The sequence below is a fragment of the Pipistrellus kuhlii genome, unplaced genomic scaffold, assembly GCF_014108245.1.
Source record: "Pipistrellus kuhlii isolate mPipKuh1 unplaced genomic scaffold, mPipKuh1.p scaffold_m20_p_3, whole genome shotgun sequence".
Taxonomy (NCBI): Eukaryota; Metazoa; Chordata; class Mammalia; order Chiroptera; family Vespertilionidae; genus Pipistrellus; species Pipistrellus kuhlii.
The window spans coordinates 111,681,504-111,707,650 of NW_023425529.1; the positions used below are offsets into that span (position 1 = coordinate 111,681,504).

Sequence of the window (26,147 nt, forward strand, 5' to 3'; positions counted from 1 at the left end):
TGCCCTTCCCTTTGATGGTTATCATACTGTTGTCTGTGTCCATGAGTCTTCTTTTTTCTTTCCTTAATCCTTTTACCCTTCCCACCAAGGCTCCACTCCCTTCCCCTTATCAGTCTGTTCTCTGTGTCTATAAGTTTGCCTCCGTTTTGTTAGTTTATTTTGTTCATTAGATTCCGCATATAAGTGAGATCATATAGTATTTGTCTTTCTCTGACTGGCTTATTTCACTTAGCCTAATATTCTCCAGGCCTATCTATGCTGTCACAAAAGGCAAAATTTGCTTCATTTTTTACTGCTGAGTAGTATTCAATTGTGTAAATGTACCACAGCTTTTTTACCCATTCATCTACTAATGGGGATTTGGGCTGCTTCCAAATCTTGGCTATCCTATATAATAATTCTACATAATAAAAAGGTACCGGTAATTCGCAAATTGACCATCACTCCAACACTCAAGATGGCCACCCCCATGTGGACATAAGATGGCTGCCACAAGATGGTCAGCAGGGAAGGGCAGTTGGGGGGGACCCAGGCCTGCAAGGAAGGGCAATTGGGGGGAACCAGGCCTGCAGGGGAGGACAGTTAGGAGTGACCGGGCAGCAGGGGAGGGCATTTGCGGGGGAGGGCAGGCCTGCAGTGGAGGACAGTTGGGGGGGACCCAGGCCTGCAGGGGAGGACAGTTTGGGGGAGACCCAGACTGGCTGGGGAGGGCAGTTAGGGATGACCAGGACAGCAGGGGAGGGCACTTGGGGGCAATCAGGCCTGCAGGGTAGGGCAGTTGGGTGCAACCAGGCTGGCAGGGGAGGGCAGTTAAGGGTAACCAGGCTGGCAGGGAAGAGCAGTTAGAAGCAATCAGGGTGGCAGGAGAGTAGTTAGGGGGTGATCACGCTGGCAGGCAGGCAGTGAGGTGAGTGGTTGGGAGCCAGCAGTCCAGGATTGTGAGATGGATGTCTAACTGCCCGTTTAGGCCCTATCCCAGGATTGGGGTCCCAGTTGGATATCCCTGAAAGGGTCCCAGATTGGATAGGGTGCAGGCTGGGCTGAGGGACGCCCGCCTTCCCCGCGTGCACGAATTTTGTGCACCGGGCCTCCAGTTGTAAATAACCCTGCAATGAATATAGGGATGCACATATTTTTTCAAATTGGTGTTTCAGGTTTCTTTGATTATTTTCTCGACTGGAATTGCTCAGAAGATAGTTCCATTTTTAATTTTTTGAGGAAATTTTATACTGTTTTCCACAGTGACTACCAATCTGCACTCTCATGAGCAGTGCATGTAAGTTCCCTTTTCTCCACATCCTTATCAACACTTTTTTCTTGATTTATTGATGTTAGCCATTCTGACAGGTGTGTGGGGATAACTCATTGTGGTTTTAATTGGCATTTCTCTGATGATTAGACATTGAGCATCCTTTCATATGTCTATTGGCCATGTGTCTGTCCTCCCTAGAGAAGTGTCTTTTCAGGTCCTTTGCTTATTTCTTAATTGGACTTTTTGTTGTTTTTGTCTTTATAGTCAAGTAATACTTGACAAAGGAGGCCAAAACTCATGCAGTAGGGTAAAGATAGACCAATCAATAAATTGTGTTGGGAAAACTGGACAGATAGGTGGGGGGGAAAAGAGGAAACTAGACAACCTTCTTATTCCATGCACAAGAATAAACTAAAAATGGACTAAAGACTTAAATGTTAGACTAGAAATAATAAAAATCCTAGAAAAAACATAGGCAATAAAATCTTGGACATTTCTCCTAGCAATATTTTTTCTGATATATCACCTCAGACAAGGGGAACAAAAGAAAAATAAATAAGTGGGACTACAACAAACTACAAAGTACTTGCACAACAAAGGAAACCATCAACAAAATGAAAGACAACCCACTGAGTGGGAGAACATATTCACCAATATATCTGAAAATGGGTTTCAACGTAAATTGGCAAAAGAAGTTGAGTGTTTCTTTTGTGTAAAAATGCTATTGTTTGTCTTCACAGTAACGGAAGACGTTCTTGTTTTAAAGAATATAATATTGAAAGGAAGAATATGACAAGCCGCATTTTTGCAATTAAGTAACATACTAGATCTATTAAGGAAAAGAGATTCAAAAGTGCCTTATTGGCAGCAAAACAGGAGCAGAGGCACAGCACTATCACACAGTGTGTAAAACCTTGCACCTTGTAAGTTTTAGCCACATAAAAAAGAAACATAAAAAGTTACATATAGGTAGAGTGTCGCTGATTTTGTTTTATAGAGACTGTTTCCTTGTAGCATGGAAGCTTTTTTTATTGGTCCTGAAATACATTAATAAGTAGGGTTTCCTGCATAAAATGTTTCACACCATTCTCCTAAATCATACTCTCATCTGGTCCTAATACTCCAGTGGTGAAAAGAGGCAGGATATAGGCCCGAGAAGACATACACGTGACTCAGTTTTCCTGGTTCCCAGCAGGTCCTCTAAGAAGAGGAGGCAAATAAGTCTTTGTGCAAGCTGGAGGAGCCCCGGGTTTGCCTGGCACACTAATGCACAGGGGATGAGTGCTCTGAAGAGCACTCTAACAGTGTTCTCAGGAGGATGCAGAATTTGCAATCCCTTTTCAGTGCTGTGGCCAAAAGTGAACTTGGGTCTGACCCACAGCAGCACTTCCTGCTCTTAGAAAGAGCCAAGTTCTGTCGGTAGCTGCAATTCACTAACCCAAATTCTAACAGTATACTCTAAGAAAAATAAAGAAATGATTTATGTAAAAAGACATATGTTTCTGCATGATTAAAAGCTAGTGGCCCAGAGCATGAATTTGTGCACATTATAAGTGAATAAATTTGATATTGGCTGTATTCTCCAATATTCTCCACCCCCTGCCAACTGGTGTTTTACCATTTGGCCAATTTGCATATTATCCTTTTATTATATAGGATGGCAAAAATGTATACACTTACCTTTAATTAAAAAATGTTTAAATTATGGCACCTTCTTAAGGTAGAATATTATTATAGACATTTAAAACTTATGTTTTTAAAGACCTTTAACCAAAAAGGAAAACATTATTAGGTGAATAAAGCAGGGTCTAAAATGGCAATTATAGTATGTGCCCATTTTAGAAGAAAAAATTATAATTGCATAGGAATAAACTAGAGTGGACTGTTTTAAAGAAAATTTAACAATAGTTTCTAGCAAGATGGTATTATGTGGATTTATATTTTTATGCATTTTCTTCCAGAAAAATATTCTACTATGAGAAAATATTTTATAAAAAGTGTGTATGCATATAAACACATCCTCATACCCAACAGTGAGATCTACAAGGAGTTAATTATTTTAGTTCATGTACCGGTATATGTGATTCTCTGTAGAGAAAAGCAGGAGCTTCCATTTAAAAAGCAAACAAAACACTTTTGGTGACTGTGTATTAATGTCAATAAGCTTACCAAAGGAGGCTGTTTTAATTATATCCCTGTTTTAAATAACAAGGCTTCTGCATTGTATTTCTATTTTGTTATTAGAATATTCTGTTTCAACTAGTGTTCAAAGTAATATTTAAGGACAATGATGCAAAAGTGTCTGGGAGATAAACGTGGTGTTATCAAGTCTGAGGCTAAGTGAACATGGATTCTCATCTAAGAAAACTACTGTTGCTCATTCTTGATTTTCTCACATATGTTGTGAGTATCTGTCTCTGAAAAGAAACAACTGATAAAATGTGTGAACTCGCCCTAGCTGGTTTGGCTCAGTGGATAGAGCGTTGGTCTGTGGACTGAAGGGTCCCAGATTTGATTCTGGACAAGGGCACTTGTCTGGGTTGCAGGCTCGATCCCCAATGGAAGGCATGCAGGAGGCATGAAGTCAAAGATTCTCTCTCATCATTTATGTTTCTATTTCTCTCCCTCTCCCTTCCTCTCTGAAATCAATAAAAGAAATATATATATATATATATATATATATATATATATATATGCGCACACACATATATATATTTATATATATATGTTTTTTATTTTTTTATTTTTTTATTTTTTTATTTTTTTATTTTTTTATTTTTTTATTTTTTTATTTTTTTATTTTAAAGGTGTGCAGTCAAGGCTTCTCTGAAAGATAGAAGTTCCCATAGACATATTCTCCAAACACTGGCTAAAATAGACAGTAACAAGCATATGTAGTGGTGGTAAGGGGATTGAGGGGATGGTGAGACAGGAGAATACATCCAATATCAAGAAAGTTTTGTCAAATATAGTCTGATTTAAAATTAATTAAAAGAGAAAACCCAGAAATTGGAATAAAATGTCCCTTCTCATGTCTCTGTGTAGCATTTATTTCTGTAAGTGGAGGAGATTTAGAAAAGCTCCACTAATAGCATTCGCATTAGATAAGCAGAGACGGGATGGAAGGCAGGCAAGTGAAAGGAGTGCGTGTACGGAAAGCTTCCTTCTGAATGGCAGTCATTAGTTCTTTTCTACCCGATAAGAAAGAATTTTCTATAAGAAATCTTCGGTTGACTCTAAAATGTCATGGAAACCCTATAACCTGAGAAAATTAACTGCGAGGGCAAAAATTGGTGCCAATTTCTGTAATGAAAAGCAATAGCATAAAGCAAGAGCAACTGTCTGGAAGTGTAAATTGGTATAATGTATGTGGAAGGCAATTAATTAATAGCTAATCATAATCTAAATTAAAAAATGCAGACTTTCACAGGGCAATTGTAGTAGATACTCTTTTCCTGTTCCTTTCACTAACTACAAATGAGAACCCTGGGACATCATACATGGAACAAATAGATGATTATGAAATGTGAAGAAGAGAAGGAGGCAGACTGGTTAAGGGACATCAGGACCAGCAGAATGACCCAGTGATGTGTTCCATATATTTCCTTCCTGCCTCAATATCCAAAACTTGATGTGGAGGAAGCCAGCAACCTGGCAGTTCCAGTGCTACAGACAAAAAAAACCACACAACACAAGAAAGTCAACTCTTTCCATCAGAAAAGTGAGTAAAAGAGCATAGCAAGATAGAACAGTTTCAGCAGATCACCTCTTTATTCCACCAGACACCAGGGAAAAACTGGTCTCACCCCACCCATGCCAGGAAAAGCTGAGTGGGGAATCTGGGCTTGTACTCTCCAGAGGCTGTGTCAACATTCCTGCTGAGGGGGTGTCAGAGACAAGGTAGGGAGCCAGGACTCTCATCCCCACTGGCCAGTAATGAACTGCTCCCCTCCTCTGCCTTGCTGCAGTATCAATAGCGATCACTTGGGACACCTGGACTTTCACCTCCATCTGGTAAAAAGTAGGTATCCTTCCCCTTTCCTACTGAGACTGACAGAAGAGACCTGTGGAGATTCAGGACTTTCACCATTGCCAGTGGTAATGAAGCCACTCTCAGCTCAGCATCTTTATTTTTAAAAGCATAGCATTAATAATCTATATATATAAAAGCCTAAGCGACCAGCTGACTGTTCCACCTTCTGACTAGTAGCTGTGATGCGCAGTGACCACCAGGGGGCAAATGCTTCAGCTGGGAGCTATGACATGCACTGACCACCAGGGAAAGATGCTCAATGCAGAAGCTGCTGAGCTGCGGTGACTTGGCAGCTGTGGTTCTTGGGTGATGCACCCGGAACCAGAAAGGAGGGAGCCTGATTCCAGAGTACATCACCCAAGAACCACCCTCTCGCAATTCGGGACCCCTCGGGGGATGTCGTAGAGCCAGTTTTAGCCCAAACCCCGCAGGGCAGGCCAAGGGACCCCACCGGTGGACAAATCCATGCATCGGGCCTCTAGTATAATCATAAAAGATTTAGTCATATAAAGGTTTGCCCTTTTGTATGACCAAAATATACAAACTATATTAAGTGCTAGAGTGCCTATGAACAAGAGAGTGGGAAAATAAATTGCAAGATAGTTATATAAAATTGATTACTACACTGCAACAAAAATCACTAAAACCACCAATACAAGGAGCAACATTGATAATCTCAAGGGTATGATGCTGAGAGAAGCTATTTGCAAAACAATCTGTAGCATTACATGTCAGAATACTGATTAGTTTTCAAGAGGAAGGATGGAGTAATGACTGGCAGGGACAGGAGGGGGCTTCCAGGATGCTGCTGATGTTAATACAGGTGATACAGGTGGGTATTTGCTTTGTGATAATGCAGAAAGCCATATACTACTCCGTATGCATATTTTATGTTAATGAAGTAATTTTAGAAACAAACATACAAATAAGAGTTTTTGGATATTATATTGGCAAACAATTTTTAAAATGAAATCTTATTTTGGTTACACTATATATGATCACAGTTTTTAAAAGATAGGCTGTTAATTGTGTTACTAAATTTTATTCAACAATTTTCATTGAAGAAATTTATCCTAAGAGAATGAGGAAATTAGAAGGGGGAGCTTTCAAAGATATCTTTTGGAAACAATATAATAGTAGCTTTGTTTGTAAAAATGAAAAATCATATACAAACTAAATGCCCAGCATTAGGAGTTTAATAATGGTACATGTGGAGTATGTTGTAGCCAGATATACTGAGGCAAGGCTACTTTTATTAGCGACAAAAAATAACAATTTTCAGGTCTGCTTCTTTCATACTTACACACATGCACACATATACATACTCAAAGTCACATTTTTAGGCCCCACACAAGGCACTCACAGATCAACACCCCCGCGCTATACTAACTCAACACATTCAGATCTAATGGTCCGTTCCACAACCAGCTGCTCCGGGTCTGGCCACTGCCTCTCCTGACCTGGCTGCTCCGGACTTGGCTGCGGCTGCTTCGGGCCTGGCCGCACCTGACCTGGCTGCTCTGGGCCCGGCTGCTCTGGGCCCGACCGTTCCGGGCCCGGCCGCTCCGGGCCTGGCCGCTCCCAGCCTGGCAGCTGCTGCTCCGGGCCTGGCCACACCCGACCCGGCTGCTCTGGGCCCGGCTGCTCCAGGCCCGGCTGCTCCGAGCCTGGCAGCTCCCGGCCTGGATGCTCCGGGCTTGGCTGCTGATGTTCTGGGTCTGGCTGCTCCCGACCCGGTTGCTCTGAGCCCGGCCACTCCCGGTCTGGGTGTTCCTGGACTGGCCACCCTGGGCTTGGCCGCCTTCACCTCAGGCCTGGCTGCCACTGCCCCAGGTCTGGCTACTCCAGGCCTGGCTGTTGCTGCTCTGGTTCTGACTGCTGCTGCTCTGGGGCCTGGCTGTTGCTGCTCCAGGCCCGGCTGCTACTGCCTTATGCCTTGCCACTCTAGGCCTGGCCGCTGCCGTTCCAACATTCTGTCCTTTTTTTTTTTTAAACGCATTTATGTTGCAATGTTGGCTGCTGAGTTGAGTTCTGACTTAATCTTTGATTTTTCAAGATCTTCTTTGTATTCTTTCTTAAATAATTTTACTATCTTTTGCTCTCACTTGATTTCTTCACATTGAGAACTTCTTTGGTTTCTTCCTCCTTGTCCTGGGAGCTCAGCAGGTTGGCCTGTGGCACCCCTTTGTTCTCCGTGGGCTCCTGTGCTGCTTCAGCCTGTTGTCGGGGTCGGCGCCGCCCAGGAAGCAACTCCCGGCCTCGGCTCTGTGGCCTGCGCTCAGCGGTTGAAGCCTCAGGGGCACCGCCTCCCCTGAGGGCCCTGTCGCCCGACTCCTTGCTGGCACCTGGCTGGCCGGTGTCTGGCAGGGACTCCTGCTCCTCATCATGTTCCTCCAATCTGGAGCTTTTTTTCTCCTTCCCGCTAGGGGCATCTAGCATCCGAGTCAACAGACTGTCCTCGGCGTGCAATGTGCGCGACTCCGGGGGCTTGCTTTTCGCAACTCCCCCAGGACTCCACCTCATAGCCCCATCTCCCTCTGCTTGAGCCTGGGTCCCCAGGGATTGGTCTAGAACTGGGGTTCAGAGCAGTCGGGAGTGGGGTTCAGCTCCGCCAGAGGTTTTGTTTCTTCCCGCCAAGGCAATCCAGCATCAGGGTCAACATTCTGTCCTCTGCGCGCAATGTGCGCGACTCCGGGGGCTCTGCTTTTCGCCACTCCCCTGGGATTCTGCCTCACAGCCCTGTCTCCCCCTGCCTGTGCCTGGGTCCCCAGGGTCTGGCCTAGAACTAGAACTGGGGTTCAGAGCAGTCGAAATTGGTGCCCAGCATGGCTGGAGCTCCTGTTTCCTTCCCTCCAGGCTATCCCACATCAGAGTCAACATTCCTTCCCTTGTGCGCAATGTGCGCGACTTTGGGGGCTCGGCCTTTCGCCACTCTCCCAGGACTCCACCTCACAGCCTTGTCTCCCTCTGCTTGAGCCTGGGTCCCCAGGGATTGGCTTAGAACTGGGGTTCAGAGCAGTTGGGAGTGGGGCTCAGCACCGCCGGAGGTTTTGTTTCTTCCCGCTAGGGCAATCCAGTATCAGAGTCAACATTCCGTCCTCTGCGCGCAATGTGTGCGACTCTGGGGGCTCTGCTTTTTGCCGCTCCCCTGGGATTCCACCTCACAGCCCCGTCTTCCCCTGCCCAAGCCTGGGTCCCCAGGGTCTGGCCCATAACTGGGGCTCAGCGCTGCTGGTTCAGGGGTTCAGCCCAGGCCGGGGGTTTTATTTCCTTCCTGCTAGGGAACTCCAGGCAGCACCCAGCCTTCTCCTCCTCTCCGGCTGCGACCTCTCCACGCCCGTGCCCATGTGTGTGCGCAATGTCCACTCTACATTTTATTATAGTTGTATTCCATTGAAATTGTTGTGTGCTGCTGCAGTTAGGTGTCTACCTGAGCAGCCATCTTGGATCCTCTCTCTATTTGGAAATGTCTTTTGTGTGAAGTGCATCCTTGGGCATGTGGAGGCACTATTGATTTGAGAAAATGCTAAGTAACTGATTCACTATCTGAAAAATTTCCAAAGTCACATTTTTAAAACACCTGAAACACTAGTCACTAAAATGTCAGCAGAATTTATATACCGTATTTTTCAGACCATAAGACACACTTTTTTTCCTCCAGAAGTGGGGAGGAAAAGTCCCTGCATCTTATGGTCCAAATATAGCCTACACATATACTTTAAAAAAAAAGTTTTTTTACTTGCCCGGCTCTGTGTGGTCTCTGTGTGCTTGCCTGGCTCTAAAATGGTTCTAAATGCTGCTGTTTACTTTACAGGGTTGATTACATGTGTTTATGACTGTGATGTTGGGCTTTAATGCACATAAAATATTTTAGGACACTATTTGTTTCAGAATCTTTTTTTCTTCATTTCCCTTCTCTAAAAACTGGTGCGTCTTATGGTCCTGTGCGTCTTATGGTCCGAAAAATATGTTAGGTTTTTGTGTGATATTTTTTCCTCTTTTTCCCCCCCTTTGTAAATCTAAAAAAAAAAAAAAAAAAAAAAAAAAAAAGGACACCTTTAAACTCCTGAAGAAAATAGTAAAACAAAAAGTATTTTTGTGTATTTCCTCCAGTTAATTTCCGCCTGTCCCCGGCATTATCAGGTTTTGAAGTTAAAATGGAAGGAAGAAAGAAAGGGAAGAGAGAGAAATTTGAATAAACCGTATGTTTGTTAATTTTGATGGCATTAAATGGTAATATTGGAAAATATAAAATTTATTGCTAAGAGTTTTTCTTTCTTACAAAGAAGAATTATTTATGTCACCTTTCATTTAAGTTATAGTTGTTTACCAGTATAGATTAAATGGTAGTGATGTAATTCTAAATATTTTCTAGTGTATTGAAAGAAACTAAAAAGTCTTGGATACTCCAAACTTAAAAACAGTTTTCATAATTTACTAGATCAGGGATGGTCTCAGGTTTTATGAAGTTTTAAAGTTATATGGTTTTTAAGAAAAAAAAAAAACCAAACAAACAAACAAACTCATTTTGAGTATAATTGTAGTTAGTACTGATACTTGGTAGAAGCTTATAGGAATGGGGGCTCTGGCACTTTAGTTTCCTTCAATTCATGTAAAAGTTATTTGTTAAGATGTGAGCTGCATTTACTGATGCCCTATTCCCTCTTTTTTTTTTTTTGAGAGAGAATTATTGCCTAATATTATTAAGTTATAATAACACATCTACTTATACAATTTAAAGGTACCATATGGAAACACATTCATTACAACACAAAGAAAGAATATGTATGTAAGCCTTGGTGTGGAAGGCTGTTAAGCTTACTGATGTTTAAGGCCCTATACATATAACAATTGGATTTATTTATTGCTCTTATTTTAAAGAAAGCAAACCATTTATTTAATAAATACATATTTGATTAACATTATTTATTTACTCCTGTAAATAGCTGTTTACGCAAGAACTTACCCCTCTCCCAATTCTAAAATCTAGCTATAAAATATAGTTAGATTTCATACCAGGGCTTCTCAACCTTCATGTACATCCAGATCACCTCAGGATCTTGTTAAACTGCAGGTTCCTATGCGCTGGTTCTGGAGTGGGGTCTAGGATTTCCCATGTTTGGCAAGCCCCCATGGGATTCCTCTGTAGCTGGTCTGCAGACCACACTTTGCAGATGGCAAGGCTCCGCAGCATTCTACCCTGTCCCCAGCACACACACCCCCCCCCCATCAGAAATGGAGGGGGTGCCCTCATGCCCTCCACAGGGAGGGGACTGTTTGTTTTGCTCTAGTGGCCCTTGGAGGCAGCTGGTGGTTATGCAACCAGGAATGTAAGTGTAGGATCTAGATTACTTGAAGCAAGTATCACAGCCAAGGACAGCAGATGTGTGCTAGAGAATAAGGGTGAGAGAGCAAGTCCCTGCGAGCCAGTGCTGAGAAAGACACTTCCTCAGCCACGGCTCTGGGGAACCGTTTACGAGTACACTGACAGGCGCGCTGCTTTCGTATTTGGCCTGTCATCAGAAGCTCAGGGGAGGCGGTACGTGTGAAGCTCTTTGGGGGATTTAGAAGTTTAGAAAAAAAGAGACTCCGAGTTGTTAAACTCCGATCACACCGATGTGGGTGTTTCCATTTCAGGGTTTAGGGCAGGCTGAGTGCGGTGACAGCCCTTCCAGCAGGCAGCGGATCCCACCTGTGACTTCTTCTGGGATCATCGTCTGGAGCCGACTGCGGCCAGTGTGTCTCGGGTTCCCAGTGCCAAGGTAAGAAGCCCGTGACATTGAGCTCGTATGCCCCGAAGCTTACTGTAGATTCCTGGTGGAGCAGCACAGGATGGAGGGCTCCCGAGAGGCTGCTTTCGCAACACTATTCCAGCAATAACAGATATACGACTTAGTGTTACCAGGGTTTATGAGAGAGCACTAGATGCTCTGGACTCCTACTTTTGATATTAAGCATCTCTAGGAGAGATAATCCATGCTTTTTAAAGTGTAGTAAAAAACAAACAAACAAACGAACACATAACCTAATGTCTATCTTTTAGCAAAAGTTTAAGTATTCAAATAGGACATTGTTAACTATAAACCCACGTTGTACAGCAGATCTCTAGAATGTATATCCATCATACAAAACTGAAACTCTAAATCCATTGAAACTCCTATTTTCCTTTCCCTCCAGCCCCTGATAACTACCGTTCTACTTTCTCTTTCTTAGCGTTTGACTGTTTTAGATACCTCATATAAGTGGAATCATGCAATATTTGCCTTTCTCTGAATGGTTTATTTCACTTAGCATTATGTCCTCAAGGTCATCCATGCTGTGGCAGATGGCAGGATTTCCAATTTATGGCTAAAATATATTCTATTGTGTGTGAGTGCATTTGTTTGATACATTTTCTTTTTCATTCACCAGTGAATTTTTAGATTGTTTCTACATTTTGGCTTTTGTGAATAATGCTATAATGAACATGGGAGTGCAGCTATCCCTTTGAGATCCCAATTTTAATTCTTTTGGATAAATGTCCAGAAGTAGACTTGCTTGACCATATGGTAGCTCTATTTTTGAGGAGCGTCCTTTCTGTTTTCATCAGCAGCTACACCATTTTACGTTCCCACCAAAGGTGCACAGCGGTTCTGATTTCTCCAGACCTTCACTGGCACTTGTTGGTTTCTGTTTTTTTGTGTGTGTGGTTTTTCCCCCCCTTCACTTTAAAAATAATGGCCCTGAGATTATATACTTCATTGTGGTTTTGATTTACATTTTCTGAGGATTAGTAATTTTTGAGTATCTTTTCTTATACGTGTTGGCCATTTGTGTATCTTCTTTGGAGAAATGTCTATTTAAGTCCTTTGCCTACTTGTTGCGTTATCTGTGTTGTTTTAACCTGTTTTTTTTTATTTTTTTATTTTGTTTTACTATTGAGCCATAGGAATTTCTTATAGATTTTGGATATTAACTCCTTATTAGGTTTGCAAATATTTTGTCCCAATTTGTAAGTTGACTTGTCACTCTGTTGACTGTGACATTTTCTGTGCAGAAGCATCTTACTTTGATGTAGTTCTACTTGTCCATTTTTGCTTTTGTTATAGCAAAAACAAACATAAACAAGTAAACAACCCATTGTCCAGACCAATGTTATGAAGTTTTCTCCTATGTTTTCTTTTATTAGTTTTAGGTTTTATGGTTAATTATGTAATACATTTTGAGTTATTTTTTTGTAAATGGTATAAGACAGTGACCAATTTCATTCTTTTGCATGTGGACCTCCAGTTTTCCTAGAACCATTTGTTGAAGAGAAAGAATAATCTTTCCCCATTGCATAGTTTTGGCATCCTAGTAAAACATCATTTGGCTATGTACGCCTGGATTTATTTCTGGGCTCTCTGTTCAATTCCATTGGTCTATATGTCTGTCTTCATGCCAGTTTCACATTATTTTGATTATTGTAGTTTTATAATATTCTTTGAAGTCAAGAAATATGAGGACTTCAACTTTGTTCCCCGCCCCTTCAATATTTTTTTACACCTTTGTGGTTATAAAAAATTTTTAAAAACATTTTCTCTATTTCTGTGAAAATATCATTGGAATTTTGATAGGGATTGCATTGAATCTATAAATGACTTTGAGCAGTTTGGACATTTTAACAATACTAAGTCTTTCTAGTCATGATTTCTTGCCAGTTATTTGTGTTTTCTTTAATTTCTCTCAGTGTTTTATACTTTTCAATGTGTCTTTCTTTGGTTAAGTTTATTTCTAAGTATTTTATTTTTTTTCATGCTATTGTTAATGGATTGTTTTAGTTTCTTTTTTGGGTTGTGTGTTGTTAGTATATAGAAATACAACTGATTTTGTATGTTGATTTGGTATCTAAGAACTTTGCTGAATTCACTTATAAATTCTAATAATTTTGTAAATCTGTAGAATCTTTGAGGTTTTCTACATATAAGATCATGTTATGTATAAACAAAGATGCTTTATTTCTTCTTTTCTGGTTAAGATGCCTTTTATTTCTTCCCAACGGCTCAGGCTAGTACTTTCAGTACTATGTTGACTAGAAGTATTATTTTAAGTATATGGCTCTTATAATGTTGTTCCTGATCTTAGAGGAAAAGTTTTTAGTTTTTCACAATTGTGTATGATCTTAGTGATGGGCTTTTCATATATGGCCCTTATAATGTTGTTATTTTTTTTCTATTTCTAATTTTTTCAGTAACTTGTTTGTTTGTTTTAATCATGAAAGGCTATTAAATTTTGTCAAAAGTTTTTCTTGTATTGGGATTTTCATGTGATTTTTATTTCTCATTTTATATTAATATGTGTAGCACATTGATGGATTTTCAAATATTGAATTATTCTTGTACCCCAGGGGTACATCCCATTTGGTCTTTGGGATATGATCCTTTTAATGTGTTGTTGATTCCAGTTTTTTAGTATTTTGTTGAGGATTTTTACCCCTTTATTTATCAGAGATATTGGCCAATAGTTTTCTTTTCTTGTATTTTTGCCTGCCTTTGTTATCAGTGTAATGCTGCCTAATCAAATGAGTTTGGAAATGTTCCATTCTCATTGATTTTCTGGAAGATTTTAGGAAGGATTGGCATAATTCTTATTTAAATGTTTGCTAGGTTACACCATTGAAGCTATCTGATCCTCAGCTTTTCTTTGTTGGGATTTTTTGGTTACTGATTCAATCTCTTTATTCATTATAAGTCTGTTCAGATTTGCTATTTCTTCATAAATCACTCTTATTGGTTGTATGTATCTAGGAATTTATTTCTTCTAGATTATTCAAATTATTGACATGATTATTCATAGAAATCTCTTATAATCCTTTTCATTTCTGTGGCATCGGTTGTAATATCTTCTCTTTCATTTCTAATATTGTTTACTTGACTCTTATCTTTTTTATCTTAGTCTATTTAAAGGTTTGTCAGTTTTATCTTTTAAAAAAATCAACTCTTAGTTTCATTGCTTTATCAAGTTTTAAAATAGCTTTAATGAAATGTAATTTGCATACCATAAAGTTCATTCATTTTAAGTAATTCAATGGTTTTTAACATATGTACAGAGTTGTGTAACCATTATCACAATGTAATTTTAGAACATTTTCATAATTCAAAAAAGTAACTGTGTATTCATTAACAGGCTGAGCCATATTTAATTATATAAATATTATGGACTTCTGAGAAGCTATTTTTGACTGGAATGAATATGAATAACTTTGAGAACCAATTTTTGACTGTAGTTAATATGATGAATTTTGTATATGGTTTTGCTAACAGTAAAATTTATTAAGATAATATTTGATTGTAATTTATTAGTACACATATTTATTATCACTTAGACATATTTTTATGAATAGTTTTACCACTCCAGATATTTGTAAATATTAATATTCTTTGCAACTGCAAATTGAGTAACCTTTGTTGATAAGGTAAGAAAAAGAGGGATAGATGATGGGAAATGAAATATATTGTAACATATTCATGGAGCAAAATACTGGCTTATAGTGGAAGGCACAGAACAAAATGCTACTGATTTAACTGGGGAAATATATCATGAAAGTTTTGAAGAGAAAAATGTTAAGGACAATTTATGATGATTAATTGGCCAGATTATTTTGTTGATAAATTCCTCTGAAAGCATTTATTTTTAAATCTACTTTATAGGGAATTGTTGGGTAAAAATGTTTCAAAAGTCATATTGTCTACTTCCTTTTTAGTCTTTTGCAAAGCACCCATAATACTATGTCTAAGCCTTAAGTATAAAAAAAATGAAAATTTTTCCTTTATAGCTGATGACACGTGTGACACCAACAAAGATGTTATTTCTATAATTTAGAACTGTTTGCCAGTGATAATCCAGTTCCATTCCAGATCTTTCTCAGCCATCCAGAAGAATTCTATTCTTAAATATGGCACTTTCCAACTAGTGACTTACAAGTATGAGTGTAATCCATGTAGGGCACATCTGTGTTTTCATTTTACATTTTCTGCTACTGTTAACTGCCCAGCTCACCGTGGGATCCACTTTCTTTGCCTTTCCTAGCTGTGACACACTGGGCTGCTTCATAGAGGTCAGCTTCCAGAGTTGAAATACTTTTCCTTTGGCTGCCCTCCTATAGCAACCCTCTTCAACTCTCCCCATAAAACAAATTACTAAGAACATTAAAAAAAAAATCCTTACCCAGGGATATGTTTTTATTGATTTGAGAGAAAGAGGAAGGGGGGAAGAGAGAGGAAAAAACAAAACAAAAACAACAATGTGATAAACATCCATCAGTTGCCTCTCCTTTGGCCCTGACCAGGGATCAAACCCACAGTCTAGGTATGTGCCCTGATTAGGAACTGAACCCACAGCATCTTGGTTCAGTTGCTCCCACCAATGGAGCCACCTAGCCAGGGTCTGAGAATTCTTTAATAATGCAGTATTAACACTCATATATGAAGATGGTTATCAGCAGAGATTGGATATTAGTTACGAAAAAAAAAAATCCCTGCAAAATTTTCAAAAATGAAAGTGTCTATTCTGAATGTAAAGTCAGAATCTTGGAGAGCATTTAGTGAATTTGTTTATGAGGCCAAGGCATTAGCAGGCTGGAAAGCAATGTGACATTGCTGGAACTCAAGAATAAGAGCAAGTTACCATGCCAGGGGCAAGCTCAGGCCTCCGGGCAGAGCTCCCAATCACTGAGAGGCTCACTTGTTTTGAAAACTGTACAAGTAATTACTGTTAAGTCACATTCTGTGGTTGCTAGCACTATTGTGCAAAGTGGCTTTACAAAAGAAGCATTGCTAGAATGCATTAGAAATGATGATTTAGGACTGAACTGGCTTTGTTGAAATAATCTAAATTACATGCTGCAACATATTTTATCCAAGTGGCTAAAATCACTGACTTAGGGTATTTAAATGTGAGAAACTTACACAGTTGTATCCCCTCATCTGCAGTTTTGCTTTCTGTGGTTTCAGTTATCTGTGAATAGTTGTAGTGCAAAACTACTAAGTGGAAAATCCCAGATATCAATAACTTATGCTTTAACATCAACAAAATGAAAAGCAAAACCACTGAATGGGAGAATATATTTGTCAATGATACATCTGATAAGGGCTTCATTCCTAAAATATGTAAAGAATTTATTCTACTCAACACCAAGAAAACAAACAACTCAATTAAAAATTGTGCAAAGGATATCCAAGATGGCCAACAGATATATGAAAAAATGCTCAATGTCACGGTCACTAATCATGAGAAAAATGCAAATTAAAACCACAGTGAGATATCACCTCTCATCTGTCAGAGTGGTTATCATCAATGAATCAGCAAGCAAAAGTGCTGGAGAGGATGTGGAGAAAAGGAGACCCTGGTTCACTGTTGGAGGGGATATAGACTAGTGCAGTCACTGTGGAGAACAGTATGGAGTTTCCTCAAAAAATTAAAAGTGGAACTACCTGTTGAACCTCAGAAGGAAGGTGATGGGCGAGGGTGAGGGAGTAGGAAAGATCAACCAAAATCTTGTATGCATATATGCATATCCCATGGACACAGACTATAAGGTGGTGAAGGCCTGAGGCGGGGCCATAGGTGGGCTGGAAAGGTCAATGGGGGTCAAAAGGGGACATATATAATACTTGCAACAATAAAGATTTTTTAAAATTAAAAATAAGCCAAAACCGGTTTTGCTCAGTGGTAGAGTGTTGGTCTGCATGCTGTTCTGAGTAGTGTTATGAAATTTTGTGCAGTCCAGCTCCATCTAACCTGGTACATGAATCATCCCTTTGTCCAGAGTATCCAGGCTGCATTTGCTACCTGCCCTTAGTCACTTAACTAGCAATCTAAGTTATCAGACCTACTTTCACAGTAACACACTGCTTGCTTTCAAATAACCCTTCATTTACTTAATATTGGCCCCAAATAACTCGAGTAGTGGTACTGGCAATTCAGATATGACAAAAAGAAGCTATTAAGTGTATGTATTGTATAGAACAATATATATTTGACATATGATTTGCATTTCAGGCATCTACTAGGATATTGAAATGTATCCCACATGGATAAGGAGGTGCTACCGTATTCTTAGTAATGTTGGAGAGTTAGTGATACTTCAGAGAGTACCATCGGTCTTCATCATCTAAGTAGACCTTTGAAACCACATGGATTGTGACTTGATTTGTCTCACAATAAATAAGTTCAAAATGACTAATGGATTCTGACAACCAGATGTGTGACAGAGTCAAGTTTGCAAATTCCTTGATTCAAATCCTTTGGGGTATATTTAGCATTTAACATTTAGACAACAGGATTGTTTGTTTAAGTATTATAATTCATGGTGCCTGTCAGATGGGTCCATGGATGCATATGCATGCCTGGGTGAGCAGAGCTAGATTTTAGGGAATGGCAGTTTTCCAGTGCACCATTGCATGCTGGTGGAATATTATTGGTATAATTGTGAAACATGCACATGGCAACTCAGATGTCAACATGTAACATTTAGGCAATTGGCAAAAAAAAAAAAAAAAAAAAAAAAAAAAAAAAAAAAAAATTATTCCAGCACCATCATGGGGTGAAAACCAGTAACAATAACAGTCATTGCCATTGTTGAACTATCTCTACTAAATATTTTCATAAAAATAACAAAAATTGTTGACATTGCTGAACTATCTATCTTTTGAATATTTTGTACCATGTTACTGCAAGCCTTACCACCATCAGAGTTTAGAATCATCTGAATTTGGTAATTTTATATCTAGTAGTATTTTAAATGGGTCTCTTTATTGGAAATGAATGATTTTAAATTTACAAGTTGTTAGTGTGCTTCACAAGAATTTGCCTGGGTTGAGAAAACTGAACTGAAAAAAGGAGCATGGAAAAGTGGGAAATGTTTGTTAACGTAAAAGTAAACAAACAAACAAAAGAACTTTGTGACTTTGTTATATCTGTGTGAGTTGCCTCTGCTCTCATGAGCATGAGTAACTAATACTACCCAGTGCTGACAGGCCAAAAGCTGTGAAATGACAGAGGTTGAAGCAAGTGCTAATGGTGTTTTTTTTTTTTCCTTTCAGTAAGTGAACTAATTCTGTTAACTAACCGTGAAGAAATACACAATTTTCTTAATAGAAAACAAATTTTACCCAACTCTATTTAATAAATGTTGAGTAAATACTTAAAAAATAGCAGTTTGATTGGATATCAAACCTTTAGCTGTTCTGGGACACCACTATGATTCAATCTCAATTTGGCAGAATGTGCGTGTGTGTGTGTGTGTGTGTGTGTGTGAGAGAGAGAGAGAGAGAGAGAGAGAGAGAGAGAGAGAGAGAGAGAGAGAGAGAAAGGTACAAGTGAAAGCTAGAATCCATTTATCACCTGCAAAATTTTACACAAACATTATGTGAATGCCAAGAGCACTTTGACTTTATAATATCCCATTGGAGAAATATCTGGACTCTGTCCTGATGGCCAGGGCAGATGGTTGGTATCACGTGCTAAGAATGGGCACTATGCAATTCCCAGCGTTTGGAATGCTGCCACGTAAATTTGAAATAGGTCAGAGTAAAATGCTGGAATTTTCATATGCTTATGAAAGAAAGGGCACAAAATTTTAAAAGTGGGGGAGTCACGGGAAGTTATTTTCTGAGAGAACAACCGTATGAGTACAGATATGTTTAGAACAAGACACTGATTTATCTGGCTCTTGCCTGGATGAACAGGAGATGGAAATAGTTCTTACAGAAATGAAGTGCCTGAGACTATATTGGAGTAGTGTTTTTCTTGCAGTGGTCATTTTTAACATGTGTGCTGATTCATCTTACATTGATTTTTTGCCATAATAATGTAATAGTTATCACTAATTCTTATAATGTAATTACACCATGTATGCTAGCTTTAATGAGAGCCTGTAAGGAGATTAAAGTAAAAGGATCACATGACATGCTTTATGTTATAAATAAGAGAAGAACTTTTAAAATTACATTGTGAAGTCACATAGGGAGAAATAATCAGATACTATATGCAAAAATTGTTTTGCCTTTTAGATATAAACCACAGACTTCCAGCTCTTGTCATCGTTAGGTGGGAGGAAGCAGCATCAGAATGCCTTGAGACAGCTTCTAGAAAGCTCGATTTGCATACCCATGATAACATAATTCAGAGCCAGACTTGTACATTGTAACCGAAATATAAATAATTTATAAAAAATATAAATAAAGTGAAAGTGGCTATTTTATTAAATTAGAGCCACTGGGTTGAGAAAATTTATGAAAATAATAAAGAACTTTCAAGCTCCCAAACTATTCTGTCACAAGTGAGTTATTACAAACATGTGTCTTATGCAGGGTGAAAGAAAAAAAAAAACAAAACACAAAAAACTTGACCCATAGATGTGCACACACAAAAAGTGGTGATTTGTGATTTGTTGGTTTGCTGTCCACACCGAGGAGCAGTATGAGTCCGCGGAGCTGGGCAAAGTGTCAGGTCAGAGATTGTCTGTGGGGTGAGGAACGAGCCTCTCTGTGACAGCATTGAGCCAGGCACTTCACGCACTTGAAATGAGAGAGGAAATAAGAGGGTGATGAACAGCAGAGTAGTTGGCAGAGATTAGAAGGGGTGGTAGGATCGGTGTGGAACCTCAGGGGATGAAAGGGCGGTGGGTTGCTGATGTCAGAGAGGAGGCAGCTCTGGAGACTCCGAAGGCTGCCCAGCAGGGGAAGGCTACCACTGTGCGCAGTGTTACTAAGGGCAGCTTTGTGCTCATTCAGAAGCACATTTGTCATTTAGAACATCTATGAGTCATATGTGGCATGGGAAGAACAGGAACAGACCAGAAAACAAACTGACAATTGGGGTGCTTATATCTGTCTCTCTGTCCATCTGCCTGCCCATCTATCTGTCCATCTATCCAATTCAAGAAGGCAGAAGGAAAGTTCTTGGTTGTCTCCTGCGATCAGTAGTTCTTGGCTCCTATGTCACACTCAGTTCTAACTACAGCTGTGCCTGTTGTTGTGGCCAGGACAGTGGCTCACATTCATATAATGACCCTGAAATCACCAAGGAAAAGTTGTATAATAATTCAGTGTGTTGTTTCTGAAAAGGTAAACTCAGGTAAAACATATATTTGAGAAAGATTTACATCTCTCCATTAGATTGATGATTCCTTGAGGGAAGAAATAATCTCCTACTCATCTTTATAGTTTTGGTGTCTAGCACAATGTTTTCTACATAGTAGGTAAAATATCATACTTGTGACAATGAACAGAACAGAACAGAAATCATTTAAGTGTGGGCAAAATTCATGTTGTTTAGAATCCAATATTCCTATTATCAGGAAACATCCCAGAAAACATCCATTGCCCTACCCATATTCCTACCCATTTTCAACCCTCACAGTCAGATAATGTTTTATGCATTTAATTAAGAACTCATTTACTAAAGCATCTTTTGTAACAAGGGGGATACATTTCTAATATGCTTTTAGGGACGTTTAGCAGAAGAAGGTATTGTAAAGGTGCAATCACGTGGAGGGATTATTCTCTACCATTGTGCACCACCTGTGCCAGACAGAAGCTCCCCTCCTGCTTTTCTGAGATGATTCTAAGCTCAAAGATATGGATGCTGCTCACCTTAGCCTCATTGAATACCCTAACTTCAAGGTGGGTCTTGCCAGATTAATCCCAGGGATAACTGTAGACATTCCATAAGATATAGTTAGCTGAGGCTTGGCCAGGGCATCCTTATATCTACCCAGGCCTAACACATGAAGGGATGAAGAGAATTAGCATCATGTGATAAAAAGAAAAATAGGTTCTGAGTCTGGTCTGTGATCATATTTGTCCTAACTGGTGAGTTGCAACCTCCTTGAGCTTCGGTGTTCACAATTATAAGTATTATAATAGTTGTCTTAAAGACGTATAGGTCAGATCATAAGAAATGATTTGTCTGATGTGGTGGTAGTGAGGGGGTTTGAAAGCACTATACACACATTATCCCCGGGTTCTCTCTGTGGCCAGGCCAACTTTTGGTAGCTTTGCTGCCAAGGACGGGTTATCTTACTACCACGAATGATGGTTAAAATAAAGAAAATTATAAGTAAGTTTTTTAGTAATAAGGTATGCAGTTACAAATGAGTTATTTAAGATACTAGAGGCCTGGTGCACAAATTCCTGCATGGCCAGCTCAGCAGGGGTCCCATCAGCCTGGCTGGGGGTAGGGGCCACAGGCAGTTGGCTGGCTGGTCCTGCCCCCTGGTCAAACTCCCAGTCAAGGGGACAATTTGCATATTAGCTTTTTATTATATAGGATATTAGTAACTCTAAGGAAATTAGAAAGTGTTGTTTATGAAGAATGAACCTTGTTGCACAATAAATACAAACTACTTTTAGCTCAATTAATCCGACACTTTTACTCTAGTACTCTCATATCTTCATCAAAGACTCTTTCACATTCTCAGCAGAATTATGACCGCCTCCACAGTTCTCAGCAAGCTCACTAAAACTCTAGTATTTTCTCTTCAATCTAGTGAAGATCCTATTAACACTTTGAAGTGGTCAGCAATGTTCTCTCTCTGATAGAAACATTTTACCTACCACAGAGAATAGCATTTAACCTTTACAGATCCTTGTCAGCTTGGTGTTTCCTTAGAGCTTCTGTTAAACTGCTCCTTGAATCCTAAATAGTGTATTTTAAAGGAGTTCAAAACTTTTTCTACGTTTTCATACAAAGATGCTATATCATCTATAGTTTAATATTTGCTTTAACAAGTTACAATGACAATAATTCCCAGCTGTGCCATGCGAGATTTACTAGTTGCCTTTTGTTCAGTTGGAGGTACTTCCTGAGACTGGGGTTCACTGGAAATCTCTGCATCTTCTGCTCCGGAGTCAGCTAGTGGAGAAGAGTCCCTATATGAACAGATGAAGTAGTCTCTGGGAATGAGAGACTACTTCAGAAGTTATTTATGGAAGATCTGAAAATAGAGGGTTGGAGTTTTGCTACTTTTTCAATCTGAGTATAGGAAATACAGTAAAATTTTAATTCATTCAATAAATACAGGTGGGGGTGAAAGTAGGTTTACAGTTGTGAGTACAGAAAATACAGTTTATTCTTGTACTATTAATCATTGTATTACTTTCCATACAAACAACTGTGAGTCTACTTTTGGCCCATCCTATATTTAGTTTTTACAATATTTCAAGCATTATAGGTCTTGTGGAAGGCATTGAGCAAACTAGACAAAGACTTTACCTTCATGAAGCATATTTTCTTAGTGGGGAGGGTGATATATTTTTAGGAGGAGATTATACTAATAATTTGGCTCTGAGTGGAAAAAGGCCTACCATTTAGCATTTGTTGACCTGATTTCAGGCTATCAATGCAATGGCAATGAATGAGAGTTAGGGGAAAGAGCTGCATAATCAATAATCTGTAGTTGAGGAGAGCTAGGAGAGCCAGCCGCTAAGGAAAATAAACAGGTAGAATGCGTAATATGCCAGATAATTCTGTGTGCTCTAGAAGATGATAAAGCAGGGAAGGGAATGTTAGAGGAGGGCTGCAATCATAAATATGGTGGTCAGGGAAAGCCTTGCTGGGACGGTAACATTTGGGTAGAAACTCAGGAGAGAGGAAGCAAGCATGCAGATACCTAGGAAGGAAGTTCCAGGCAAAGGGAACAGCAACTACAAGATTATGAAGTGAGAAGGTAGAAGGCACATTTGAAGGAAAACAACAAAGCCAACATGGCCAGAGAAGAGTGAGCAAGGCAGTGAGCTGTAGGAGAAGTGGTAAGGGCTGTGTTGTATGGAACCATGCAGGCCATGGAAGGACTTGCCTTTTTCTCTGAGTGACATGGAAAGCATTGAAAAGTCTTCAAAAGAAGAGTGATATGGCCTGACTCAAGAAGACCTATGTGGCTTCTGTAATGAGGATAGAATAAATGGAGAAAGGGTTAGAAACTCGGAGATTAATTAGGAGCTGATATAAATCCAGGTGAGACATGGTTATCATTTGGACTACTATGGTCAGATAAGATCATATTCTGGGCATATTTTGTACTAGAAGCAACATGATTTGCTGAAGAAGTGTTGGTGTATAGTGTGACAGGAAGAGATGTGTCAAAGATGACACCTAGGGCTTTTGGTTTAGAAGTCAGTTAGACCTGAGGTTTTGTTTTTGTTTTGGGGTCAGACTTAGATTCTGTGGCTAATATGTTTCTCACTAGATCTTTGTTTCCTTTGGGCTGATCTGTAGCCTTGCCTTTGGACGATAAGGTCCATGAAGGTAGGAACGTGCTTTAATGCTTTAATTCTGGTGTATGAAATTTGTGCACTGGGGGAGGTGTCCCTCAGCCCAGCCTGTACCCACTCCAATCTGGAACCCCTTGAGGGATGTTCAACTGCCTGTTTAGGCCCAATCCCAAAGGGATTGGCAGTTGGACATCCCTCTCACAATCTGGGACTGCTGGCTCCTAACCACTTGCCTGCCTGCCTCCTGATTGTCCCTAACCACTCCCCGGCCAGTCTGATTGATGCCTAACTAGTCACTGCCAATGTGATCACCCTCAACTGCCCTCTCCTGCCAGCCTGATGACCCCCAATTGCCCTCCTCTGATGGCCTAGTCACCCATAACTGCCCTCCCCTGCTTGCCTGATTATCCACAACTACCCTTCCCTCCTGGCCATCTTGTGGTGGCCATGTTTGACCACATGGGAGAGGCCATCTTGTGCGAGGGAATGAGGGTCAATTTACATATTACCTCTTTATTATATAGGATATTCCTGGTGGCCAGCACATAGTAAGCACCTAGTAAATATTTGTTGAATAAATGTTGTTGGACTTTTCTCCATAGTTTACTTTCCACAGCTGTGAGATCTAAATAATAACACCAACTTTCATTAAGACTAAATGAAAAACGATGTACCCAAAGTACAATAAACAGAAAATGTTAATATATTGAAGCTATAATTATTATTATTCATATTTTATGTCATTTAGAATAATGAAGTGGGAGGAACTACCTTGTGAACATTCAGAGGGAGGCTTCTTCATAGGAAAAATAATGGTGGCTATTATTCACAGTTCTCATTAGGACTCTTTTATTAAAAACCATCTCTTGAATAATCAAAAGTAGAAAACTTCCATGTTTTAAATCCATAAAATCCAAACTATTTTAAGTGTATCACTGTAAATTGAAAACATTTGTAGTATCCATAGTACTAACATAGGACAGAAGCAAGAGCAACATTCCTTAGGAACTCACTTTGTTTTTTAAAAAATATATATTTTATTGATTTCTTACAGAGAGGAAGGGAGAGAGATAGAGAGCTAGAAACGTCGATGAGAGAGAAACATTGACCAGCTACCTCTTGCACACCCCCTTCCGGGGATGTGCCCGCAACCAAGGTACATGCCCTTGACTGGAATCGAACCTGGGACCTTTCAGTCTGCAGACCAATGCTCTACCACTGAGCCAAACCGGTTTCGGCAGGAACTCACTTTCTACACATAAATATTACTTACTATGATGATTAGTGTTTTAAAATGATTCTAATCAGCTTTTGGAATAAAAGTGAAAGGATTGTAGAGATGTTAAAAGTAGATGAGCTAGCTATTCTCAAGTGCACATGGGACATTTTCAAAGATAGACCACATATTGGGGCACAAACAAAGTCTATTCAAATTCAATAAGATAGAAATCATATGAAGCATCTTCTCAGATCACAATGGCAGAAAATTAGAAATCAACTACAATAAAAACAACGACAATAATACCCTAAATAGCATGCTGTTAAACAATGATTGGGTTAACAAAGAGATCAAAGAAGAAATAAAATCTTCCTAGAAACAAATGACAATGAAAACACAACAATCCAAAATCTATGGTACACAATGTAAACAGTCCTGAGAGGTAAGCTCATAGCTCTACTATCCTTCCTCAAAAAACCCTCCCACAAACAAAGAAACAAACAAACAACAAGAAAAAAAAGGTAATAATTTATCTAACCCTGCAACTTAAAGAATTAGAAAGAGAGCAACAAGAAAAGCCCATAATATCGAGAAGGAAGAAGATAATAAAGATCAGGGCAAAAATAAACAACATACAGACCAAAAGAAATTACACAAAAGATAAATAAAACCAATAATTCATTCTTTGAAAGGATAAACAAGATTGATAAACCTCTAGCCAAGCTCACCAAGAAACAAAGAGAGAGGACACACATAAACAAAATCAGAAATTAAAGAGGTGAAGTAACAACAAACCCCACAGAAATACAAAGAAATATAAAAAAATACTGTGAACCACTCTACTCCAACAAACTGGACAACTTAGAGGAAATGGACATATTCTTAGAAAAAACAACAACTTCCAAATCCCAATCAGGAAGAATAAAAAAAATAATGAATAGGCCAATAACTACTGATGAAATTGAAACAGTAATAAAAAAATCTTCCAGCCAACAAAATTTTGCCTTGATCCAGACAGCTTCACAGGGAAATTCTACCAAACATTCAAGAAAGAACTAAAACCTATCTTCCTCAGACTATTCCAAAAAATTCAAGAGGAAGACATAGCTCTTTCTATGAAGCCAGCATTACTCTACTTCCAAAACCAGATGACATGATATTATACATAGGAAATCCTAAAAACTCCATAAAAAATGACTCAACTTAATAAGTGAATTTGGCAATATAGCAAAATACAAAATTAACACCCAGACATCTATGGCTTTTTTTATATACCAATAATGAACTCATAGAAAGAAAAAAGAATAATAAAAAATCCCTTTTACCATTGCAACAAAAAAATTAAGATACCTAGGAATAAGCTTAGCTAAGGAGGTAAAATAACTGTACTTAGGAAACTATAGGATGTTG

General features: G+C 39.3%; 1 protein-coding gene across 2 annotated transcripts in view; it reads left to right on the top strand.

Moving 5' to 3' along the window:
* ENOX1 (ecto-NOX disulfide-thiol exchanger 1) overlaps window positions 1-26,147 on the top strand; it is a 552,525-nt gene that overhangs the window by 140,596 nt on the left and 385,782 nt on the right. For both annotated transcript variants that reach the window (XM_045588672.1, XM_036457780.2), the window contains one exon: window positions 10,923-11,047. The gene's annotated coding sequence lies outside the window, so the exon portion shown is untranslated. The remainder of the gene's footprint in view (window positions 1-10,922; window positions 11,048-26,147) is intronic.